Genomic DNA, 26,302 nt, shown 5'->3' with positions numbered 1-26,302 from the left:
TTAAACAGATAAAGTGCCCGGACTTTAGAAGAATATATCAGGCTCCCTTCCTAGTATTCCTACTTACATTAATGCATAGGTATATGGCGATTAAATGCTCTGACATCATCACCTCCCTGTTCACACGTGCACACATGCCACCCTTGGGCTCTCACCCTGGGTGAACATGCACTGATGTGAGGACTCATTAGTCCCTACCCCAGCTCTAGAAGTCTCATATCTAGAGGCTTCCCTGCCCCACCTCCAGTTGTAATTCAGACAATTCAGATGAATCTGCTGAGCTATATCAGTTTTATGATTATGTTCGGCTCATCCAGAGAAAATCAAATGTTTTTTCATCCTTTCTAGAATAATTTAGAAATAATCCACAGAGGGCCCTCCTTTGCCTTTAATTTCTCTCACCTCCTTCTCTCATTTAATGTTGATAATAATGGTAACAGTAAACACAATGACAGCTATCATTTAATGAAGGCCTGCTAGTTACCAAGAACTATGCTAAGTCCTTTGTGTTTATAACAATTTGAGTGATTCATAATAATCCACATATGGGTTTCCTGATAGCAATTCATTCCAAGGAAACATCCTTGAAATATTTTGGACTCCCATAGAAGCAAGGTTTCTGTACATTCTGGTTCTGCAGAGGGTCCTTTAGGCCTTTGTGTCACCTTGTTCTTAGCCCAGAGCTCCAGAGTAAGATCCTTGACTGTCCTCTTGACTCTCTCACCTCCTTCCACCATGCATTTTCACCGTATGTAACATTATTGATTCCACACCTCCCTAAACTGCAGCAGTATAGACAATTCCCTCTCTGTACCAAGCACTGTCACATTAAATAACCTCTCATAATACTCATAATAATATTCAGATATTATAGATACAGCCATGACTAAAGTGTAAAGATATCAAATAGTTTTGCCTAAGATGACCGTGGTAGGGGCAGCTAAGCACTAGGATCTAGATCTTTTGACTTCAAGTTCAGGCGTTGTTATACTATGCTATTCTGCTTCCTGATCTTGTCAACAATTAATATATTTTCTGGAATGTCAGAAACAAGACAGTATCCCTTCATATATCATTTTGATACCTAATTCTATGAAAAATGATGATCTTATAATGCTATTTAGCAATATTCATATAAAGTAGCATTTAGAAAATATGTTAAATGTTGAGTGCTAAAGAACATTAAGTTCTTAAAACATTTTAAAAGAGTGATTCACTGCCATTACTCAGAAAATATGCAATGAAGATGATTCACTATAGAAAGTTTAAATGAGACTTTGAAGTAGACAATGTTCGAATCATAAATTAAAAAAATTTTTAAAAGAGAGGGAGAAAAGAAAAAAAACCTTTGTGGTTGCTTTTCTTACAACTAAATATCATTTTACTAGAAAAGGGCTTGGTCAACATATTGATTCATCCTGGACGGATGCTGTTTTTTGTTTTAGATTTTTTTTTTAGACCTATTGTTCATTTCAATAATTTCATTTCTTTTTCTTCTCCTTCTTCTCATTCTTGATCTCCTTCTCTCCTCCTTCTCTTATCTTCTACCTCCACCTTTTCCTATTTTTTCCATTTTTTGGAGCATTAAAATTAGTTCATACAAAGAAATCACATATTGTACTACAAAATTGACATCTATCAACATGAATTTTATGTTTGGCTTCATTTATTGTTTCTCCTTGTCTGTAGATAATGTCTATTATTTTTTTTTTCCAAGGGAGAAAAAGGTATTAAAATGGTCTGTTTCTAAAAGTAGAATGGAGAAGAGTCAGTGTTGAGATATTATGAACTCACTCTTCAGGGAAGTTCTGTAAGACAGGGTATTAGTCAGGATTCTCCAGAGAGTAAGAACCAACAGGATGTATACATATTTATAGAAAGAGAAAAATTTATTTTGAGGAATTGGCTCCCATAATTGTGGAGGATGGCAAGTCCAAAAGCTGCCAGATAGGCTGACAAGCTAGAGACAAAGGGAAGAGTCGATGCTGCAGTTCAAGTCTGAAGGCAGTATGTTGGCAGAATTCCTTCTTATTCAGGAGTCAGTCTTTTTCCATTAAAGCTTTCAACTGCTTGGAAGAGATTCACCCATGTTCCAGAGTATTGGTAATAGGCTTTACTCAGTCTGCTGATTTAAATGTTAATGTCATCTAAAAAAATACTTTCACAGAAACATCTAGAATAATGTTTGACCAAAATTTCTGGATAGCGTGACCTACCAAAGTTGACACATAAAATTAACCACCATACATTGCCAGATACCCCCTGTAGAGAGATAGATCATTGTCCCATGTCCCATTTTCAACATTATCAGAATAAGTAGAGTGGTCTCTCGATAAACTGCATCAGATACAACTCTTCTTTCTCTGGATTCACCAGAAATGTTTATGTTTTTACAAACTAAAACCTGGTTCCCTACATCTATAAAAATTCAGAAGGGAAACTGTTACCTCAACTCCAACTGGAGTGTGACAAATCAATAGTAATTTTCATAGCTGGCAAAATTGGTAAAATTCTTTCCTCCATGCTCCAAAGATTTAACCATTTCTTCCCTACTAGTTACTGTGAACAGTGGTATAAATCTATGGGATTATTAGAATCACTTTCCCAGAATGTCATAATTCCAGTTCTCCATTCCTTTAAGTTTCTAATATTAACTCATCCCTTACTCTATTCCCTATCACGTGTAGATGTAAGAATTGCCCAATGGCAATTGAGTCAGACCTGGGGAAAGCAGGGGAACATGTGTTTCCTGACTCCCCATAGTCCTAAATAATCCTATCCTCCCCAGGGCTTGTACCTGAGGAAACTGTTATTCCCTACCCCAACCCCCCGCCCTGTGTGTGTGTGTGTGTGTGTGTGTGTGTGTGTGTGTATCTTTGAGGGATGGAGATCAGAATTGAAAGAAAGATGCAGAAGACAAAGAATAAAGAGGGAATTGGAATTTTTGTGTTTTCAGTTTATTGTCCCTAAGTGCTTAAAAAATTAGAACTGAGAAGGTGTAGTAAAATTTAGAAAAGAGATGCTCATTGTGTTGTAAAAAGTTCCTCTAAATCTTTCTCCATCAAGATTGGCCTCGTTCAGGTGCTGTGAAGAAAGGGGTGTAAAAGAGGGAATTGGGAAAGGAGAAAAGCACCCCAGACCAGGGAGCATGTGCAAACAGCAGTGTTTGTGAGAAAGTGCCCTGACCAGGATGGACAGCAGTAAGAAATGAGGTTGAATAAAGAGCATAAAGCCACATTTTGGAGGGTGTTGGAAATCCTACTGAGATGAAACTTGCCACAATTGTGTTGTGATGAACTGAGAAGAGACATGATGGGAGGGAGGAGCAGGATGAAGAGGAATGAACAGAGGGCCTCAGAGGGAGCTTTGGGAAAGCCCCACTCCTAGAGGGTGAGTGGACATGTGTGTATCTTGTCTCATGACTGATTTCCTCCCTGGAGTTCAAGGGAGGTCACCCACTGATGGTAAAGGCAAGAGGTTAGGATTGAGGGCTTGAGAGGACATTGTTCAGTGCAATTGCATAAGCTGTTTTTGAGCTTCTGCTCTGGACTGGCTAGAATGCTAGGTGTTAGAAATACAAGAATGAGGGGCGCCTGGGTAGCTCAGTTGGTTGAGTGTCTGACTTTGGCTCAGGTCATGATCTTGTGGTTCGTGGGTTCAAGTCCCACGTCTGATAGCTCAGGGCCTGGAGCCTGCTTCAAATTCTGTGTCTCCCTCACTCTCTGACCCTCCCCTACTCTTGCTGTCTTTCTCTCGCTCTCAAAAATAAACAAACATGAAAAAAAAGAAATAAAAGAATGAATAAAATATGTCCTCTCTCATCTAGACTCTCCCAGTCTTTCAGCATCAATAATAAAAAAAAAAAAAATTTAATGAGCTAGCAGCACAAGCCAGACTTGATTTCCTATTTGACTGTGAGCATTGAGACTTGGCACTCTAGTGTGGGGTGCGGGCATCTTACCATGGAGGCCACTTTGGTGTTGACAGATCATGTCAGAATGAGCTGATGACTAAAGCTGGATGATTAAAGGTCCCAGGTGAAAAGCAAGTTCCATACATGCAGGGAGTTAGGAGAGGCTCATGTGTAAGGTGGTTGTAGCTTAAGATTCAGTATAAATTCTGAGATCTCACAATGAGATCCAGGGAGTGAATATGGAGTTGTGCTGCTGCTCTGTAATTGAGATGGAGGTCAAGAACCAGACTAGATGTAGATCCTTGAGATCCAAGAGTAGGGTGAGTTGTTAATGGACAATAACTTTTGTGCACTTGTCACAAGGCGAAATCGCTCCTCAAACTGGGTTGAGAGAGTACTTCTTTATATCTTCATAAGGCATCTCAATTTCTTCATGACTGCATCCTCTAGATAATAGGGGGAAAACCCTAAATATTAGTTTAGTTTGTAAGTAAACTTAGTACATTGTAATAAGAAGAAACAGCTATGTAATTTTCAGGACTCAGCACAAAGTGGAAATGTAGTCGTCCTTATTAAAAAATTAAGAACTTCAAGATGGGTACAGAAGAGTGCTAAAGCAAACCAGGGATGCTTCTGGTCACACATTCACAAAGCTACGCCTGCTAAGGAATTCAACAATCCCTTTAGGTTACTCTCCATCTCTTTAAAGTGCTCAGGATCTGATTTCCTTTCTGTCTCTGTCTCTGTCTCTGTCTCTGTCTCTCTCTCTCTCTCTCTCTCTCTCTCTCTCACACACACACACACACACACACACACACAGCACATACACACAGAGTTTTATCTCACATATGGCCGTCAGTGTACTATAGCCAGCTTGTACCAGCTTGAGAGAGTAAACAACTATGCACATATCTTCCCAGCTCTGCGTTTAGTAATATTATGTGCGTAACTTGAAATCAGCCAAGGTGGGAGAATTTATAGCATGAAATTTGCAAGTACTAGAAAGCAGAGCCTTTTTCTTCAGAGAACCAGTTATTAAACATTTACCAGAACACTACTGTATATACGTTCTTAAACAAACACTGTCTCTTTTGTTCATTTGCTGTATTCCTAACATTCAGAATGATGCCCAGCACATAGAGGACACTAAGTTGTTTAACATATGAATAAATATCCTTCTCTGCCCATAGAGCAGTAGGTTCATGACCTAGATAGCACAGTAGAGGTATTATTTCTGCCTACAAAAGAAATTCTATCATTTGAAAGCTAAATGAATATAGAAAACTCTATCTCTTTTAATAAAGGCTGGCTTCAGCAACTACCTTAATCCTCTATTAGATATTATAAGCTGGATATTAGTGTTTCTGTTCTCTTTACATTCCTGCTAGAACAGTTCTAAACTTGTTAGCCAAATAGATGCATCTGGAAAAAGACTTGGTGGAGTGGTCTGTACAAAGGGATGCAAAAGGCAAAATAGTTCAAAAAATATTATCTTAGATACACATTCATTTTCTCAAGAGCCTAAACCAAAGGGAAGACACCATGGCAAGCAATTGTAGACACTGACGAAGCCAGGATGTCATGAAAGGAGCCAAGGAGGGAGATTATGTTTCTATCAGGGACATGTCTTGGAGTCGTTCCAATCATTTCACAAAGGTGGAGGTCTATTTCTATAATGTAAAGGGGAACACTATAGTCTTCCTGTGTGTCTCGTGTCTCTTCTATACTACTCACACCGAACACTTCACATCTGACACTTCTGGTCACCAAATGTGTAAAGATTTTCCCCCCCAAGCAATCTTCTGAGATAATACCTGGTGTCCTACATTTCAATTCAGTTCTGACACTAACTTAAGTTAGCCCAGGACCCACAGGTGAAGGGTTCCATCCCACAAGACTGCCCCACCCCACTTCAGACACCGACCACAAATTGTAGGCCCCAGGTTACCTACCAGCTTGGCTACAAATCACAGGTTCCGATGACCTTTCTCCTTGAATTCAGTCATTTCCTAGAACAGCCCACAGAATTTAATGAAACACACTTTCCAGGTTATTATGTAATAATAATTATATAATTATTATATAATTATTATATAATAAAGAATGTCATAAAGGATACAGATGAACAACCAGATGAAAGTTAGATAGGGTACATACAATCTGGAAGGGTCCTGAATACAGGAGCTTCTGTCCCCATGGAGTTAGGGTATAACACCCACCTGGTATGCAGATGTGTTACCGGGTTTGGTTACCAAACCCGGTGACACATCCCTACACCTCGTACTTCCTTCATGGAAGCCTGATCTATCATTAACTCCATTTCCAACCCCTCTCCCATCTCCGGATAATGGGGAATGGGGCTAAAAGTTCTAAGCTTCTGATCCTGGTTTGGTCTTTCTGGTAACCAGCCCCCACCCAAGATCCCATCAGGAGTCACCTCATTAAAACATAAGATATTCCCGGGGCTCCTGGGTGGCTCGGTTGAGCAACTGATTCTTGATTTCGGCTCAGGTCATAATCTCATTATTTGTCAGATCGAGCTCTGTGTCAGGCTCTGCAGTGAACATTCTTTGTCTCTCTCTCACTTCCTCTCTCTCTCAAAATAAATCAATAAGTATTTTTTTAAAAAAAATTACACCTTCCTATCATCCAGGCAATTCCAAGGGATTTAGGAGATCTGTGCCAGGAACTGGAGACAGTGGCCAATATATATTTTTTCTATTATTTTATACATAAGCAGAATCAGTCACACTTCTCCATATGTGTGAGGCCACAATCTCTTTGCAAGAAATGCAGAATTAATGCCCTTTGAGTTTTTAGATGATGTACTAAAAACTCGAAGCACAAATGCCATGGGTCTTACCACTACTTGTCTTCTTTTTCTCCCTACTCCTCTCCTCTTCTTTCTCTTTAGATGTGCCCCTCTCTTCTCTCTCTCTGCTCTTTTTCATTCTCCCCTTTCTCATCTGTACTTCTCTCTTGGGCGCCTCCCTTCTATAGGCAATCCACAGTGAGGCAAATTGCTGAATGAAAGAAAAAAATAAGGAAATAGGACCAGAATTCTACCTCAGTGCATTTTACATTCCTGGGAGTTGAAGCAATGGGTCCTCTGGGTGGGCACAGGCACATCTGCAACTATTTCTAGGCGTATTATACATTTTGGAAAATTTTATATTAACTTTTTTTATGGAAAAAAGATTAATCCTGACATTTTATGCATCTTTAAGTGACTCTATAATTTAACTTTCGCTCATACCCTTCCTCACATGGCAGAAAGAGTCCTGTGTGTTTATCAAATCTTATTTCACTTTCTTCTTCCCTGACACATAGAAGGACAATATTTTCCACCTATTTTGGAGCTCGGTTGAAGCTATTTTACTGAGTTTAGGCCACTGGATATAAAGCAAACCTAGCCATACAAAATCCACAACTAACCATGTTCTCCTCCCCTTTTGTTTGCCATCATTTGCTTAAAATGGCAGTATACAGGATGCTAGATCACTTAGCTACCACTTGGAGGGGTGCCCTGAAGGGGAGCCCCCCCCACATTAAACTGACATCAGCTAGAAATAAACCATTGAGATTTGATATTTGTTACTGAGGCCGAGTCAATCCTATCCTGACTCTTTTCTCAGGAACGCCCTCACAGGCCCTAGGATTCATTCTAATTGTACATACACAGGTCATATAACCATTCCTGAAACAATTATTATGGTCAAGGAAGATTTGGCACATTGAACAAGCTTGGGTCATATGCTGTTCTCCGCAGGTTGGACATAGAACCTTGGCAAACAAATGGATTGATATTGAGGTAAGAGTTGATATGCCAGAAAAAATCACGGAATTAGTTTTGTGTTTTGGGTGTTTTGTTTTGTTTTTTTAAGTGAAGATGGCAAGGAAAGACAGGGAATAGATGCTGGAGTCCAAAAATGTCATGGGCTTTTAGGAATTGTAATTAGGCTATTTTTATTTTAATAAACATTAATGTTAAGAATTAGTTGTAGGTAAGTCTAAAAAGGCAAATTAAATGCAATTTTAGAAATTCCAACCTGGAATACAAGATAGGTCACCTACTCCTTAAAATTTAGGGAATCATGTATTTTTTGAGGTGGGAAGTTATTTGATGTGTTTAATGAGAGCAGTTTTTTTTAAAAGAATATTAACTTGATAATGGTATGCAGGATAGATTAAGATTGAAAAAAAACTAGTTGAGAAAATGACAATCCAAAAACAGAGTGATAATTGATAGTAGTGGCGGTGGCGGAGGGATGATAAAGAATTGACACATTGAGTTACATGAGAAAGGAAGAATTGACAGGTTTCCATGTCTGATGTGATGTGGGGAGATAAGGAGGAATCAAAGATGATTTAAAGGTTTAAAACTTGCGCAGGGAGATTATATTTGGGCAAGATGATGGACTTTAGTACATTGAGTCTGAGATGCCTATTAGACATTAGACGTTCAAATGGTGGGTGAGCAGTTTTGCAACTGTAATATGGGAAAATGATCTGCTGTAGAGAGAAAGATTTAGAAGGCATCTACATAAAGATATTTGTTGATAAGATTCCTCAGTGAGAGTAGAGATTATGTAAAGCAAAGGTCTGGGACAACTTGGGCAGTTGCCACCATTGGGACAGAGTTGAGGTAGGACAAATCAACTGAAGAAGGAAGAAGAAACAGAAGAGTAAAAGGACAAGTAGTGTGTGTCAAGGGAGGGGAAATCTTAAAATTGCCCAATGCTACACAGTGTGACACTGAGTCACTGAGGATCTTGAAGTTTCAACAGAGTGAAGATGCAGTTTCAGAAGAGCTAAATTTTGAAGTGTTAATGAAATGGCAAATGGTAAGGAAATGGTGTTAAAAGTCAGGGAGGAGATAAAATGGTAGATTAAAGGCACATTGTAGTTGAACAAAGGTTTCCCCAGGACTGAGCAGACCTGTGCATTTTTAAATCAGAGGAAAGAATACCAGAGAAGAGGAAGAGATTTTGTTGTTGTTTTGTCGGCTTGGGTTTTTTTAATTTTTTTTTTTGGTTGTTGTTGTTTTTTTTTTTTTTTTTTTTTGGCTGTTTTTAGTTTTTTCAGAATACTAGTAATAATAATGGTACCTTTTATTGACACCTAATATGTGTCAAGCACTATGGTAGGTGCTTTTCAGTTATATTTTTCCAGTTATTATACTCATTTTACAGATGAAGAAGTGAAAAATCAGAAAGGTTAAGTAACTTGACAAGATCAGTCAGCTGTTGAGTGGTGGAGCAGGATCAATGTCCCTTGAAGTGAATTCACTTTCAATGATACCCTACAGTCTCTGAAGTTCCCAACAGTGCTGGCATGATATAATCCATCAGAAAGTTCTCAGAGAAAGAGCCTGGGTATATTATGAAAATCTTCCAGGGACTTCTGACAAGGATCCATGAGTTTACCTCAGGAAAGCAAACAAGTGCCCTGTCTCTGGAGCCTTCTCTTCTGTACCCATTTACTAAAAACGATAATATGTAGTTAGTTACACATGGTTTGAATTTTGTATCACGAATGAATCTTTGAAGGTAAACAAGCTTCCTTTCTTTTATTAGATAAAAATTATGTAGTTCTTTTGCATTTTAAATTAAGAAAAGCTGAGAACCAAATTAAGAACTCTGCTGAGATAAGAGATCAACCCAATTACTTGAATATATCTATTCCCTAGTGGCCTTATTCTTTCAGTTGTTGTTTTATATTTATTTCGAATTCTTTCAAGTCATTTGGATATCCTTTGGGAGAGTAAGTGGTGTATATGTGGATTTATGCTGTATATACTGCTTTGTTGGTTGGCAATCCTTCTCTCTGAAGGATAGGTAGGTTTTCAGCAGGAAGACATGTTGGTGAAAAGGACATTCCAGATGAAAAATAGCAGAGGTAAATAAGCAGAGGCAAGCAAGCTCATTTCAGAACGCAAGAAATAGTACAGTTTGAGGATGTTGTAGAAACACAGAATAAAATGTGTAAGTTAAGAAGTTGTTGGGGCTCCTGAGTGGCTTGGTTGGGCATCTGACTCTTGATTTCAGCTCAGGTCATGATCTCACGGTTTGTGAATTCAGTCCTGAGTCCAGCTCTGCACTGACAGTGCAGAGCCTGCTTGGGATTTTCTCTCTCCCTCTCTCTCTCTGTCCCTCCCTTGCTCACTCTCTCTTTCAAAGGAAATAAATAAACATTTAAAAAAGAAGAATTGATAAAAGTGAGTACTTAAAATGAATTTGTATATATATATAATTATATAAATTTATATTAAATTATTTATGGATGGAAAAGTTATTTTTTTTAAAAATGGAGAAAATATATAAAACTCGAGAAGCATTCTGGGCTCAGGATGCTCCAGATATCATTCAGGTCTTAGTCCACTTTAATTTTTTTTAATATTTATTTATTTGTGAGAGGGAGAGAGACAGAGTGTGAGCAGGGGAGGGGCAGAGAGAGAGGGAGATACAGAATCTGAAGCAGGCTCCGGGCTCTGAGCTGTCAGCACAGACCCCAACGCGAGGCTTGAACCCACGAACCATGAGATCATGACCTGAGCTAAAGTGGGTCACTCAACTGACTGAGCCCCAGGCACCCCAGGTCTTATTCCACTTTAAAGAAACTGAAAGTTCAGATCATAAGGTGGTGCAGCCTGCATGTAGTGTAAGTAAGGAGGCACTTCTGATCTCCACCAGAGGACTAGGCCCTGGCCCTATATTGCATGTGGCTGCCCATGCTTCACAGCAAGTATAAACTATTAAGGTGTGTTAACAGTGTTTTCTGTGATTCCTCCTTTTAACTGACTTCTTCAATTAATCACTTAGCTATGGGTCAATAAGGAATCACTGGAGATTTTGACATAAGGAATTGGCATATTCAACACAATTACAGTGGGATTTGTTCTATTTAATAAACATTTTCACCTACCTCTCAACATGAAGTATTTTAATACACTTGCATTAAAAATTTAGCAGCTTGCTGTATGGGTTAAATAGAATTTCCTCCATAACTGAACTTGATATCAATGTACAAATGCAGGACAATGTCGTGGGACTAAAGGAAGACTAATGGGTTCAAGTCCTGGTTTTACCACTTAGCAGTGCATGAGTTTGAACAAGGTGGTTGTCCTTTCCTTGCCTTAGGTTCTTCATCCATAAAGGAGGATAAGAATGGAACCTCTCTGGGCTGAGATTAGAGAAATACTCATTCCAGAGACTCAAGAGTATAGGATACTTTGCCTGATATAGGAAGATAAGGATTTTGGTGAATTTGTACTGTACCTTTCTTTTTTTCTTTTTTTTCCCTTATTTTTAAATTTAAATTTTAGTTAATTAACATACAGTGCAATACTGGTTTCAGGAGCAGAATTCAGTGATTCATGACTTACATACAACACCCAGTGCTCATCACAAGTGTCCTCCTTAGTACCTATCACCCATCTAGCCCATCTCCCACCTACCTCCCTCTGTCAACACATAGTTTGTTCTCTATCATTAAGAATCCATTGGGGCACCAAGGTGGCTCAGTCAGTTGAGCCTGACTTCAGCTCAGGTCATGATCTCACGGTTCCTGAGATTGAGCCCCACATCAGGCTCACAACTGTCAGCACAAAGCCCACTACAGATCCTCTGTACTCTTCTCTCTGCCCCTCCCCACTTGTGCTCTCTCAAAAATAAACATTTTGAAGAGTCTATTGTGGTTTGTTTCCCTCTCTTCTTTCCCCCACCCCTTCCCATATGTTCATCTGTTTTGTTTCTTAAATTCCACATGTAAGTGAAATCATATGGTATTTGTCTTTCTCTGACTGACTTATTTTCTTAGCATAATACATTCTAGCTCCACCCATGTCATTGCAAATGGCAAGATTTCATTCTTTTTGATAGCTTAGTAATATTCCATTGTGTATATATATACCACATTTTCTTTATCCATTCATCAGTTGATAGACATTTGGGCTCTCTATGTAGTTTGGCTATTGTTGATAATGCTGCTATAAATATCGGGGTGCATGTACCTCTTCAAATCTGTATTTTTTTATCCTTTGGGTAAATACCTAATAGTGTAATTGCTAGATTGTAGGGTAGTTCTATTTTGAGTTTCTTGAGGAATCTCCATACTGTTCTCCAGAGTGGCTTCATCCATTTGCGTTCACACCAACAGTGCAAGAGGGTTCCCCTTTCTCTGCATCCTCACCAACACCTGTTGTTTCTTGTATTGTTAACTTTAGACACTCTGACAGATGTGAGGTGCACTGTACCTTTCTAAGATATTACTAGAAAATAACTCTACAAAGTGAACACAAAATCCATAAAACTACTACTTCATTATCTTGCTGCTCAATTATATGCCAGCATGGCCAATTGTCAGCAATTCTGAGTTCATGTGTAAGGACAATCTAGTCAATTGGGAGTCTTCTGTATGGCAAATGAAGCCTTCCCTCAGCTTTATATACTGGGGCCAGTTTTCTCTCTACACCTATTTGGATACAGACGTATTATATCAACTTCAGCCCAGAAGGAAAGTGTTTCCTAAGTCAAAGGCAGTTATTATAATCTCCCATTGGCTGAAGATCATGTTATAAGTAAGAAGCAAAATTTTTCCACTGTACTACAAGCTTTCTACAAGGCAGACTGAATATCAGATATAACTCTAGTAAAGATATAAAACGCAACATATCAAAATACTAATTTTTCTGAGGACCCAGTCTTGCTATGATGCTCTGAGACTCTGAAAAATTTCTTAAAAAGATTATGTATATGTATGCATATACAAACCCAGAATAAAAGATATGCAAAATTCAGACTCCCTCGCATCCTTAAGAAAATATTCTTTTTTTTTCCTTAAGAAGGTATTCTGAGTCACACTTCTGACCACTTTCATTGTTGTAACAGCTTTTATGAATGTCCCTGAGCTATATAGATGCCTGTTACATTCAATCATGGTCATTCTCACCAAGTTTCACATAAATAGTAATGAAAAATTTTAAAGAAAGGAAGAAAAAGAGAGGAAAGGAAAGTAGAGATGAAGGCAGGAAGAAAGGGAAAGAGAGAGAAGGAGATTCATTGCCCATTGTTGCCATAAGTGAAAAGGAAGAGAAACTATAAGTGGAGATAATCTTTCTGGGACATTCCTGCATATAAACAATTCCCCAAATACCATCATCTCCTTTTGGACATGTCTCTTTTTCTCTTGTTCCCTACTAGCTGAGCTGGAACTCAGCTCCAGGAAAGCCCCGGCAGAGGGAGGGCAGAAAGGGTGTAAGGCAGCCAACTTTTCCATTTCCCCTCTTGGGCTGTTTTTCCATCTTACAGTTTGCCCTGATTCAGAACGAGAAGGTGAAAACATACAGAGGGAGATGGCATCAGCCACTTTCCCTCTGTGACCAAACCACATAACAACCAAGGCTTGATATCAAAGAGTCCACGAAAGAAAGGCCTGGCTATTCAAGACAGGCTTGTTTCAAACGCTGGTCCAGTTTTGCCCCATGAATTTTGGGCTTGCCCAAAGGGAAGCATTTGGAGCAGTTGTTGAACAAACTTCCTGGCAACCACAGAGGCATTGGATTCTGTAATGTGCACTTACAGCCTGCCCTCACTGACACTACCTCCACCTGTCCTGACTCCCCTGTATCACTAGACACTGCCAATGATGCAGGTGTTGTTTTCCTTTCACTCATCAGCACCCAAATCCATGGGGTTGTGAAGGGTTAACAGCCTTTCTTATTAATAAGAAACTGTTAGGTTCTGTGGTCACAGAAGCAAAATGAATCATGATTAGAAATATCCATCTCCCCCCTCCCTTGATATGATGCCATTAATTAAACCATAAATATGGAAAAAATCTCTCCAGTTTGTAAAGCCCTAAAAAGACAAACTGAGTTTGAAATTATCCTTAATTATGCCAGTGTTTAACAATAAACTTTGTAGTATGGGAACCTCAGCTCACTACCCAGTACATTCATGGACTTTCTGTTGACATCAGAAGAAAACTGTTTAAACTTTCTTTAATTAAACTTTCTTTAATAATGCCAAGGCTTTGGGGCACCTGGGTGGCTCAGTCGGTTAAGTGTCCAACTTCAGCTTAGGTCAGGATCTCGTGGTCCATGAGTTTGAGCCCCATGTCAGGCTCTGTGCTGACAGCTCGGAGCCTGGAGCCTGCTTTGGATTCTGTGTCTCCCTGTCTCTCTGCCCCTCCCCTGCTTGCACTCCATCTCTCTCTCCCTCAAAAATAAATAAACATTAAAGATTTTTAAAAAATAATGCCAAAGTCTTTGGGGTGCCTGGGTGGCTCAGTCAGTTGAGCATCCACTCTTGATTTGGGCTCAGATTATGATCCCAGGGTCTCATGGGATCGAGCCCCACATCAGGCTCTATGTCTGTCTGTCTGTCTCTCTCTCTCTCTCTGCCCCATCTCCCCTACTTGTGTGTGTCCTCTCTCTTAAAATAAATACATAAATAAAAATATGCCAAGACTTTTATATTTATAATCGAGAATCACTATTCAATATATTTACTGATTATGTCTTTAAAGGTTAAAAGATTCAGTTATAAGCAGAGAATGTTATTTATTAGAGTTAAATGTTACTTTCTGCAAATGTCTGAAATTGCTACCCCTAGGTTGATAGGAATCTTGCATGTTAAAGTATCACCAGTTTGTGGGATGAGTGGGAAGAATAGACACTTCTCCCTCACTCCTGCACTTTATCAATTCCCATCTCACTGCTGGCTTCTCTCTGCCCTTTTCCTCATGTGTGTCAGGAAAGGAGGTAGACATCGGGGAAGACTGTGGGTTTTTTTTTTAATACAATATTTATTTGTCTATTATATCTTTTTTGTTGTTTTTGCTTTTTTATATTAAACATAATTTATTGTCAAATTGGTTTCCATACAACACCCAGTATGTTTTCACTCATATGTGGCTCCTGGGGAAGATTGTTTTAAAAGTGGTCTCTGGGTGTCTAACTCTTGGCTTTGGCTCAGGTTGTGATCTCATGGTTTATGAGACAGAGCCCCATGTGGAGCTCTGCACTGACAGCACAGAGTCTTGGGATTCTCTCCCTCTCCCTCTCTTTGTGCCCCTCCCCTGCTCTCGCTGTCTCTCTCTCTCTCTCTCTCTCTCTCTCTCTCTCTCTCTCAACTTTAAAAAAGTGTTCTCAATAATTTCTCTCTCCCCAGACCCTTTATAATGTGACTTAGCCACTTCTCCCACCAAGAGGTGCAATTAATTTCTCCACCCCTTCAATCTTAGTTGGCCTTATAATTTGCTTTTGCCGATAGGGCGCCGTGCAAGTGATGGGTTGTGGCTTCTGAACCTCTCAGCCTTGAGTGGCCTTGTAGCTTCTGCTCTAGCCCCTTGTATGTTGCCACGACATAATGAAGCCCAGTCTTTGTTAAGGCTACACTTCTTAACAAAGAGAGAACGCATGAGAGAAAGGCCCAATCAATAGCCAAAGCCAACCACCAAATGTGTAACAGTGCTCAGTTTAGATCATCTAGCCCCAGTCAAGCTGCAGATGACTGCAGCTACATGTGTGACCCAGACAAGACCAGCAGAAAAATGCCCCACTGGGTCCAGTGCAAGTGGATGTCCCATGGTATTTTTTAAACTGAGATGTAAGTTACATATAGCATTGTGTAAATTTAAGGTGTACACTGTGTTGAATTGATGCATTTATATATTACATTATGATTACCACCACAGCTTAAGCTTATACCTCTATCATGTCACAAAATTGTCATTTCTTTTTTGTGGTGAGAACATTTAAGATAGAGTTTCTTAGCAATTTTGAAGTGTATAATATGATATTGTTGACTATAATCACTATGCTGTGCATTAGATGTCCAGAACCTATTCATTTTCTAAGTGCAAGTCTATGTCCTTTAATGACATCTCCCCAATTCCCCTACACACCAGCCCCCAGTAACCACCATTCTACTCTATTTCTACAAGCTTGGCTTTTTTGATTCCACAGATAAGTGATATCATACAATATTTGTCTTTCTCTGTCTGGCTTACTTCATTAAGCACAAAGTCCATCCGTGTCAGACTGCAAATGGCAGGCTTTCTTTCTTTCCCATGGCTGAATAATATTCCAATTGTATATGTATTCTACAACTTCCCTATCCATTCATCTATTGACAGACACTTAGATTGTTTCCATATTTTGGCTATTGTGAATAATGCTGCAAAAAACATGGGAGTGCAGAGATCTTTTCAGAATCCTGTGTTCATTTCCCTTGGATGCATATCCAGAAGTGGGATTGCTGGATCATATGATAGTTGTATTTTTAATTTTTTTAAGAACTTCCACACTGTTTTACATAGTTGTTACTCCAATTTATAGTCCCACCAATGGTGCACTGATTTCCTTTTCTCCATCCTCATTAACCCTTGTTATCCCTTGCCTTCTAGATGATAGCCACTTTAACAGACGTGAAGTGATACCTTAAATTGTGGTTTGTATTTGCATTTCCCTGATGTTGAGCATCTTTTCATGTATATATTGGCCATTTGGATATCTTTTTTGGAAAAATGGCTACTCATTTCTGTGCCCATTTTTAATTGGTTTGTTTGGTTTTATTGTTAAGTTGTATAAGTTCTTTATATATTTTGGATATTAAGACCTTATCTATATGTCATTTGCAAATATTTTTTCCTATTTCAAAGGCTGACTTTTCATCTTGTTGATTTTTGCTTTTTGTTGTTTCTTTGTTAGTTTGATATAGTCCTACTTAGTGACTTTTGCTTTTGTTGCTTGAAATTTGGGTGTCACATCCAAAAAATTATTGTCAAGACCAATGTCAAGGAGATTCTTCCCAATGTTTTCTTCTAGGAGTGTTCTTCTAAGAGGTCTTACATTTAAGTCTTTAAACGATTTCAAGTTAATTGTTGTGAGTGAATGATAGGGACCCAATTTCATTTTTCTGCATGTAATTATCGAATTTTCTTAGCACCATGTTGAAGGGACTATCCTTTCCCCATTGAGTGTTCCTGGCTTCCATATCAAATATTAGTTGACAGTATATGTGGGGATTCATTTCTGGGGTATTTTGTTCCATTGATCCATGTTTCTATTTTTATGCCAATATCATTCTGTTTCAATTACCACAGCTTTGTAGTATAGTTTGAATTCAGGAAGTACAATGACTGCAGATTTGTTCTTTTAGCTCTTTGGGGTCTATTCTGATTTCATACAAATTTTAGGATTGTTTTTCCTATTTCTGTGAAAAATGTCATTGGAATTTTGATAGGGATTGCATTGAATCTCTAGATGGCTTTGGGTAGTATGAACATTTTAACAATTTTAATTCTTCTTATCCATAAACACAAGACCTTTCTAGGTGTGTCTTCTTCATTTCTTTCATCAAAGTTTTATAGTTTTCATTGACAGATTTTTCACTTCCTTGGTTAAATTTATTTCTAAGTATTTTACGATTTTTGATGCTATTGTGAATGGGATGGTTTTCTTTATTTCTTTTTCAGACATTTTGTTATTAGTAGGAGGAAGCACAATTGATTTCTGTATGTCCATTTTATATCCTGAAACTTTACTGATTTCATTGATTAGTTCTAGCAGTTTTTGGTTGCGTTTTCAGGATTTCATACACGTAAAGTTTATCATCTGCAAATAATGACAGTTTTACTTCTTCCTTTCCTACTTGGATGAGTTTTATTTGGTGGACTTCCAGTACTATCAAATGAGAGTGGGCACCCTGATCTTGTTCTTGATTTTGGAGAAAAAGCTTTCAATCTTCCACCATTGAGTATGATGTTAGCTGTGGGTCTGTCATATATGGCTTTTAAGGTGTGTTTCTTGTATACCCAATTTGTTGAAAGTTTTTGTCATGAAAGATTTTGTGTGTTGTCAAATGCTTTTTCCACATATATTGAAATAAACACATGGTTTTTGTCTTTTATTCTATTAATGCAGTTTATCACATTTATTGATTTGTGTATGTTGACCCATCCTTGCATCCCAGGGATAAAGCACTTAATGTGCTGTTGAATTTAGTTCACTAATATTTTGTTAAGAGTTTTTGTATTTATATTCATCAGGGATATTGTTCTATAGGGTTTTGCTGTTGTGTTAATTTGTTGTTGTTGTTGTTGTTGTTGTTGTTGTTGTTGTTTGTAGTATACTTATCTGGTTTTTGGTATCAAGGTAATGCTGGCCTCATAAAATAAAGAAGAATGAAAATGCTCATGCCTGTTCAATTTTTTTGGAAGAATCTGAAAAGAGTTGTTGTTAATTATTCTTTTAATATGTAATATAATTTACCAGAGAAGCTGTCTGCTCCTGGGCTTTCCAGTGTTGGGAGGTTGTTGATTACTAATTCAATCTTCTTGCTTATTATTGGTCTGTTAAGGTTTTCTTTTTTTTTTTTTTTTAAGTTTCTTTATTTATTTTGAGAGAGTGAATGTGTGCATGAGCCAGCAGGGGAAGAGCAGAGAGAGAGAGAATCCCATGCAGGCTCTGTGCTGTCATCAAGGAACCCAACAAGGGGTTCGATTCCACTAACCATAAGATCATGACCTGAGCTGAAACCAAGATACAGATGCTTAACTGACTGAGCCACCCAGGCATCCTGGTCTGTTAAGATTTTCTGTTTTTACTGATTCAGGCTTGGTAGGTTGTATGTTTCTAGGAACTTATCCATTTCTTCTGGCTTATCTTTTTTTTGGTCTACAATTGCTCATAGTAGTCTCTTATGATACTATGTATTTCTGTAATCCCAAGGGTAATGTCTCCTCTTTCATTTATGATTTTATTCACTTGAGTTTCTCTCTTTTTTTTTCTCTTAGTTGGTGTGGCTAAAGTTTTGTCAATTTTGTTTACCTTTTTTAAAAAACCAGCTTAGTTTCAGTGGTCTTTTCTAGTGTTTTTCTCATCTGTATTTTATTTATTTCTGCTCTAATGTTTACTTTCCTTCACTGTGGGCTTAGTTTGTTCTTCTTTTTCTAGTTCCTGGAGGTATAAAGTTAGGTTGTTTATTTGTAATCTTTCTATTTTCTTAGCATGTATGTGTGCATTTATCACTATAAACTTTCCTCTCAGAATTGCTCGTGTAGCATCCCATGTGTTTCCATTCTCATTTGTTTTGACATTTTTTTTTAATTTACTTTTTATTTCTTCTTTGACCCATGGACTGTTCAGGAGTATGTTGTTTAGTTTCCACATGCTTATAAATTTTCCAACTTTCCTCTTGTTGATTTCTAGTTATACTATTGTGGTTGGAAAACACTTGGTATGATTTCAGTCTTCTTAATTTGCTAAGACTTGCTTTGTGGCCTATCATCTGATCTATCTTGGAGAAGGTTCTGTGTGCACTTGAGAAGAATGCATATTCTGTTGCTCATGGACAGAACATTCTGTATATGTCTGTTAGGTCCATTTGGTCCAATGTACGGTTCAAGTTCAACATTTTCTTGTTGATATTCTCTCTGGCTGAACTATCCACTGCTGAAAGTGAGGTATTGAAGTCTCCTACTATTATTATATTGTTGTCAACTTCTCCCTACAGAATTGTTACTATTTGCTTAATATATTTTGGTGCTCTGATGTTCAGTGCCTATATTTACAATTATTATATCTTCTTGATGATTTGACCCCTTAACAACATGGAATGCTTCATGAATTTGCACGTTATTTTGCACAGGGGCTATGCTAACTTTCTCTTTATTGTTCCAATTCTAGTGCCTGCTGAAGCAAGCACAACCCATGGTACTGTGAACAGATAAAATTTTTGTCCTTTTAAGACACTGAGCTTTCAGGTGACTTTTAAACAGCAGTAAATAATTGATAAAGACTTAATCTGATTGATGGGTCTAGAGAGGTTGAGGGGGCACATCCCAGCCTCTTTCTCTTATTCTTCTTTTGGGAGTAAGTAACCCACTAAGAATTCATGTCCTTTTTTTGTCATCCAGACCATAAATCTTATAGGATTGAGATGAACTGATACATATTTTTTCCAAATGCTAAAGAGCCAGGAGTTAAAGTCAATATGTGACTGAAATCAAGACCAAAATCAAATATAAGAGGAAGAAGTAGGAATCAAGAATACATCTGAAAATAATTTGGAAAATTGATATAGTAAGTTTAGTAGTCACAAATTGAAAGATGATTAGTGAAACGAAAATGTTTTAAATATTTCCCATTTTCCTTTCTCTTTAAATTCTGTTATGTCAATATTAAAAGTAATTTATTATGATTTTTAATTTTTTTCCTCCTCATGAAATTGAAGGTGACAAAAACTATAATTTACTTCATCCTCACAGGATGTGAAAAATTCTCAAATAGGACTTTTTATTGAAAACATGTAATATCTTTGGGTTTTGGCCTTGAAACATTTCTGTTATTCATTTTTATATAAATTTAGTTCTCCTGATTATCAGAAGGATATCTGTTTTAACAACAGTGTTTCTGTGCAGTGTTAAAAAAATTTTTTTTTAATTTTTTAAGGTGATTTTTCTGAGTTGTTTTTGGTTTTTTGCTCTATTGGTCTGGCCCACTTTTATCTGGACCCTCTCTTTCCTCCATCTATGTTGTTTCTTCCTGATCAATTTTGATTTAGCCCCTCCTATTCCATCTGAGTGTGAGCCCCTGTGGAAGGTGGGAAGGTGGTGCTGCTAAGCGATCAGCCTGACTTACTGCAGGACCCTTGCCTCATCTGCTAATCTAGGGATGACTCCCTCTCATTTCTGTGGTTGCTCTTACTGGCCCCTGTGCCTCCCCATGAGTATCTGGTGGCCATTTTAGGGTCTCTTATTGTCAGGTTGTGAATCATCCCGTAGCTTTTCTATGTTTTCTCTGAAACAGGTGCTGATGATGCGCTGGTCTTGTGGCTCTTGCTGGTTTGCATTTTTGGGGTTCCTGGAGTACCTTGTCACCTAGCTTTGTTGTAAATGCTGTCCACTGTCTTTTTTATGTTGGAATTTGGGAAGATCTAAAAGCTATGCCTCTTCCACCACTGTCATCTTCACAGAATTTGATAAGAAGAGTTTTAACACAAGTTCAATCTTGAGCGCTTGGCCATATTTGAAAGTGAATACCCAGATATTTATTTAGATTAATGATAGATCAAAATGACATCTCTTGTTCACATCTCTTGTTTGTGTTACTGCCACTGCTACACTGATTAGCTGTGATGGTCACCTATAATATCACATGATCTCTGATCACCTAAATTTATAGAAGGTATTTGGACCTTCTGGCAAAATACCAGGGTTAAGGTTGAACTTAGGTGTATCCTTATATATCAGTGATGTATGTGTGACTTGGCTGCCCTGGCACTGGATGGGTACATTGAATCCTGGGCTTCAGTATCAGGAAGCCCACCTACACACAGATATAAACCATGTTCTCTAGCAGAGCCCTTACCAGTTAAAAAATTGTTTAGGTTTTACCTCCAAATGCTAATCACTTTTTGATTACTTCAAAACTTGGACAGGGTGAATTTTTCTCTCTATTATTTGAAAAGAAAACTAGGAGAAAATATTGGAGAGCACTTTAGCACTTGCATCCTTAACACGTGGAGACTGAGACATCTGGCAGGGCTGGCAAGTGTAACTTTAAGTTTTGGTGGTTCTTATGAAGTGTTACACGTTGAATTGTGTCCCCCCAAATAAGGTATGTTAAAGTCTTCATTCTCAGTACCTCAGAATGTGACCTTATTTGGAAATAGGATAGTTGTAGATGTAATTAGTTAAGAAGAGTGGAGCCCTACTCCAACAGCGCTAATGTCCTTAGAATATAGCCACGAAGACAGAGAGAGAATGCCATGTGACCACAAAGGCAGAGATTGGAGTTGTGTAGCTGCAACACAAAAGATTGCCTACAAACCACCAGAAGCTAGGAAGAGGCAAGGAAGTATTACCTGACAGGTTTCAAAGTGAATGCAGGTCTACTGACACTTTGATTTCAAGCTTCTAACCTCCACAACTGTGAGGCAATAACTTTTGTTGCTTTAAGCCATCCAGTTCATGGTATTGTGTTATGGCCCCCTAAGTAACTAATACTTTAAAGGCTAATGGGGCCTTCTTATCTTCATGGCGGGTAGCCTGTATTGAGCAATGCAGCTGGCTTTATAGTCACAAAAAAGTCACAATATACAAAGACTCTCACTGAGTCTGCGGTGGACACAGAACTCAACACCCAAGAATTTGGAAGCATGGAATGTTGACCAACATCTTTAACAGAAAATCTTTTTCCTTTAATTGAATGTTTGCTAGCCACACCAACTAAGAAAAGGCTCATTAAGCTCCAGTTCAACATCAAATTACAGTAATCTGTTACTTGCAGTGGAGAATATACTAAGTTAATATGATGTAAAAGAGTTTGAGGACTATGTTGGGGAACTATACATTTAAAAAATCTCCCACCAACCGAGAAAAATTCTCCACAAAAGGAAAAGGGGAAAAACAGTTTTATACTGAATAAGCATTAAACCAGAATGTGATGTGCATCTCAGGCAATCCACTAAAAGACTGCAAAACCAGAAAGAAATCTCACCCTTTTATAAAGCCAGGCAGATACAACACACTCCCTACAAGTTGTCAAAATAAACAGTAACTATTCCTCAAATAAGAGGACTTGACAGCACCATTTGTCACACACAGCTCCCCCTAAATTTAAATCTGATCATTGGGATGACCATCTATGTTAGCTAATTGGCTTTATCCAAAGGAAAACGAACTTGTCATATCTTTATGATAGGAGGTCATTTTGTGATTTGGAGCAAGGTGCCCACTCAAGTTAACATCCTACTTTCCCACAGAAACTGGAAAATAAGGCTTCTGTCTTTTTTTTTTTTTTTTTGACAATTACATCTCAAAGAGATGGCTTCTTGGTTTTTAGGAAACATCATACTTTCAAGTAAATTATTGCAGTGGCTAGATTCAAAGGAAATACCATTAATTCTCCTTTTTGTGCTTCTGGTACCTGTAAAAGAATGGTTTAGTAAGTCAGTTTGCCAGTCCTAGTTTTCAGACTCTTCCAATGGATTACCTTGGACATTGATTCTTAGCAGTTGAGAAAATAGTGGCAATAGTAATTAATTTACATCAACACTTTCACAACTTTATTTTGTGACATGCTCCATGAAGTAGAGTTTCATGGTTGTGTCAGAGATTGTTCATGGTCCTCTGCTCCTCTTCCTCAAAAACAGAATGTTTAACCAGGCATGTGGCTACACAGAATAAAGATTACATTTTAGCAGTTTTTCATGTAGATGTGGCCATAGAACTAAGTTCCAATCAATAAGATATAGTCAAAAGTTGCTTTCCAACTTCTAGGAAGCATCCTTGATAGGTTAGGGGATTCTCTTCTTTTCATGTCCTCCTTCATGCTGCATGGATTGCAGATGTACTGATTGGAGCTGTAGCAGCCATATGATACCATGAGGTGGTCTTAACAGTGGGAGACTGAGCCATGATACCTTAAAGGGCCAAAGTAGCTCTGGACTATACATCTCCAGAATTTTACTTAAGAAAGTAACAAACTTTTATCTAGTTTAAGACATTAAGACACTTATATTTTCATTTTTTCTGTCACTACTAGTTGAACTTAATCTTAATACAATAGTCAGATATATCTGGGAAATTGTACATATCTTATCTCCTGCTCTACTAGGGGATATTGGCAAAAGAAAAGATCCCAAAAAGACCTGCAGCAAAATATTTTGAATTTTGTTTAGTCCTCTACTCCCAGTGTTTTCTTTTTCTATTAAAACACTACAAAGAAAGTTAATTCCCATGTTATTAGAACATAATAGAGGGCCCTGCTACAAATAGAGTAGATTTTCTATAACAATACAACTTTGCCAGTCTTTTTGCCATTTGAACAACTAGGATCTCCATATCCCTGTGCTGTATTCTGATGACTATTTAACTCCATGCTTTGTTCAGAGTGGTTTTTCAAATCTACGTTATATCACTTGAATATTATGAGCAAAGGTGGGTGGGTGGGCAATACTTCCAGAGCCTGAATTAAGTTGTTGCTTAAGTGATTAAGTCATCTATAGACATTTCAGGGCATGGCCCATACTTACTGAATTCTGTTAACACTCATGTCAGGAGTTTATAATGGAAAGTATGCATTCATTTCTATAACAAGCAGTCTCACTGTCTAGGATCTATTCTTCAGTCAGACTTAGTTCACTCAAGAGGAGTCATTGGAGGACTTTATCATGAGCTACAGCTATAAGTCAATCTTTTCACATGTCATCTAAGAGACCTATATTACAGGGTGGAGACTTAACCTTAGTTCTTCAACAAATAGAGCTTTAAACGTAGCTTAAGCCTGGCCAACAATGTATTTTATTTGTGTAATTTTAATATCTGGTGTTAACTGAGAAGAGTGGCTTTAATAGTTCCACAGCATATCAATATTACTATTAAACAATACGAAGGCTCCTAGAGGGCCAACACTTACTTTTCTTACAGCCCCTTTGGTGACAAGCACAGGGCACATATAGGAATTGAGGTTATTGCTAGATGGGATATAGGGAAATCACCGGGGTTACCTTAACAGCACAAACGCAGTTTTGCAGACGTTATATTTCAGTAATTTGCTCTAACAATGCCTCTTTTTCTTTGCTGCTCATGAAACAGTTAGGGGGTTGTTGGTTTGTTTGTTTTTTTTTTTTAACAACTTAATAGAATCTATTTTAGTTTCCCAATATTTGAACTAGTCTGGATGTACACACTCAGACATGAGAGGCAAGAAAGTTTTAAGTTTTGCTGAAGTCCAAGTCTTCTGTAACCTAATTAATTTGGTTACACTGATATTTTTAGAACCTTTAAGACCAGAGCCACATTAAACATGCTCCAGAGCTCAAGTGTATCTGGCCCCAAAAGCTTGTGAGTGGCCCTGTGCCTTGCACAGTTTGCCACCTTGTGTTTTTCTGTAAGGGTAACGCTATTTTCTGTCTTGAAAAAATTTGTTTGGCTTCTGCAGAATGGGTGGAGCATGGGCATCTTCTCTATTAGAACTAGTGTTTTAAATTCTGAAACATCAAACAAACAAAATATCACGTTTTCTTTGTTAATTGTAAAATTAATAAATCCCCATCAGAGAAGGATTCTGACTTTAATTCTTCCCTCTGAAGGAGGAGCTGCTTGGGAGGGATTCTGCAGCTATCACTCAAAATAGCATCACAGGAAAAGCCTTGCTGTGCTTGAAGAACCATATGAAAGCACTCTCTGGTAGTTGCTTTAAATGAAATACAAGATAATACTGCCAAAACTATACCAGCATTTGAAGCCATTGCACCAAAGATATACAGTATAGTTCCCTATTAAAATTTGAACTAGATCATAGTTGTAAGGATTTCTTTTCTTGTCTCACTTAATTCATGTTTTCCCTCCCTTTTTAATAGCCTGAAAGTATTTTTGTGACTCTGGAACAATGATTTTTAAACCTGAGTGTGTGTGAGGCTCAAATTCACAGACCGATTCAGTAGGACTGGACTGGGTTCAGGAAATCACTTTTATAACAAAACCCAGATATTTCTTTCTTTTCTTTTCTGTAACTGATATTGGGGCCTGTATCTGGCAATTCCCTGTCACTGCTCTATCTCCTTTCTTTTCTCACAACCATCTAGAGACAAACGAAGCAAGCTTGCCCTCTACCTTTTAATATCTGGCCCTCCATAAAAACTCTAGAGTATATTTGGCCAAGTCTGTTCCTTGATATGCTAAATGGGAATTAAGATGGTGGCCGTGATTTTACTTAATACATTAATTAATGAGGGAACCAGTAAAATAAAAAACTGGTTCAAAATCTTATATATCTCTAGGAATGCTGAAAGAAATTTGTAAGCAGATGGAAAACTGGTCAATATCCACAGAGCTATAATCAATTATTTTCCACATGAAAATAATTCATTTGCATTAATATGGGCAAAACTAATTTGCATTACTGTAGATTTTCTAAGACTTACAGAGGTATAAAATAGCTCAAAGACTGGTCTCAGCCCCCTTTAGAACTAGTTGACCTGGAAGGGTGTGCAAGTGATTTTTTTTCCCCATTTGTCTTACAAATTTTTCCTGACACAGCCAGAAACCTAAATTTCCTTATCAGTAAAATGAGAGATTTGGACTAGTGGCTTCTGAGACCCTTCGATTCCAACATCCTGTTATTCTAATTTCTTGGCCGTTATCTATGTACGTGCATACAACTCATGGAATATTTTTGTAAGAACTATTATAGTCATTTTTATTAGTCAAATCAGCCATAGCTATGAGTGCATCCTCTTGCAGTCTCTGTCTAAAAATAAAATCAGGGGTTCCTGGGTGGCTCATTCTGTAAAGCAACAGACTTTCGATTTTGGTTCAGGTCATGATCCCAGGATCATGGGATTGAGCCCTGAATCAGGCTCTGCACTGACAGCATGA

At 38.0% G+C, this 26,302-nt stretch overlaps 1 pseudogene; it reads right to left on the bottom strand.

Moving 5' to 3' along the window:
- Window positions 1–19,522: 19,522 nt before the first annotated feature.
- Window positions 19,523–19,621, bottom strand: LOC128776790 (U6 spliceosomal RNA; annotated as a pseudogene).
- Between the last annotated feature and the right edge of the window lie 6,681 nt (window positions 19,622–26,302).

This window comes from Panthera pardus, unplaced genomic scaffold, assembly GCF_024362965.1.
Source record: "Panthera pardus isolate Hobbes unplaced genomic scaffold, ASM2436296v1 HiC_scaffold_13, whole genome shotgun sequence".
NCBI classification, from domain to species: Eukaryota; Metazoa; Chordata; class Mammalia; order Carnivora; family Felidae; genus Panthera; species Panthera pardus.
This window is presented reverse-complemented; position numbering and strand designations above follow the sequence as displayed.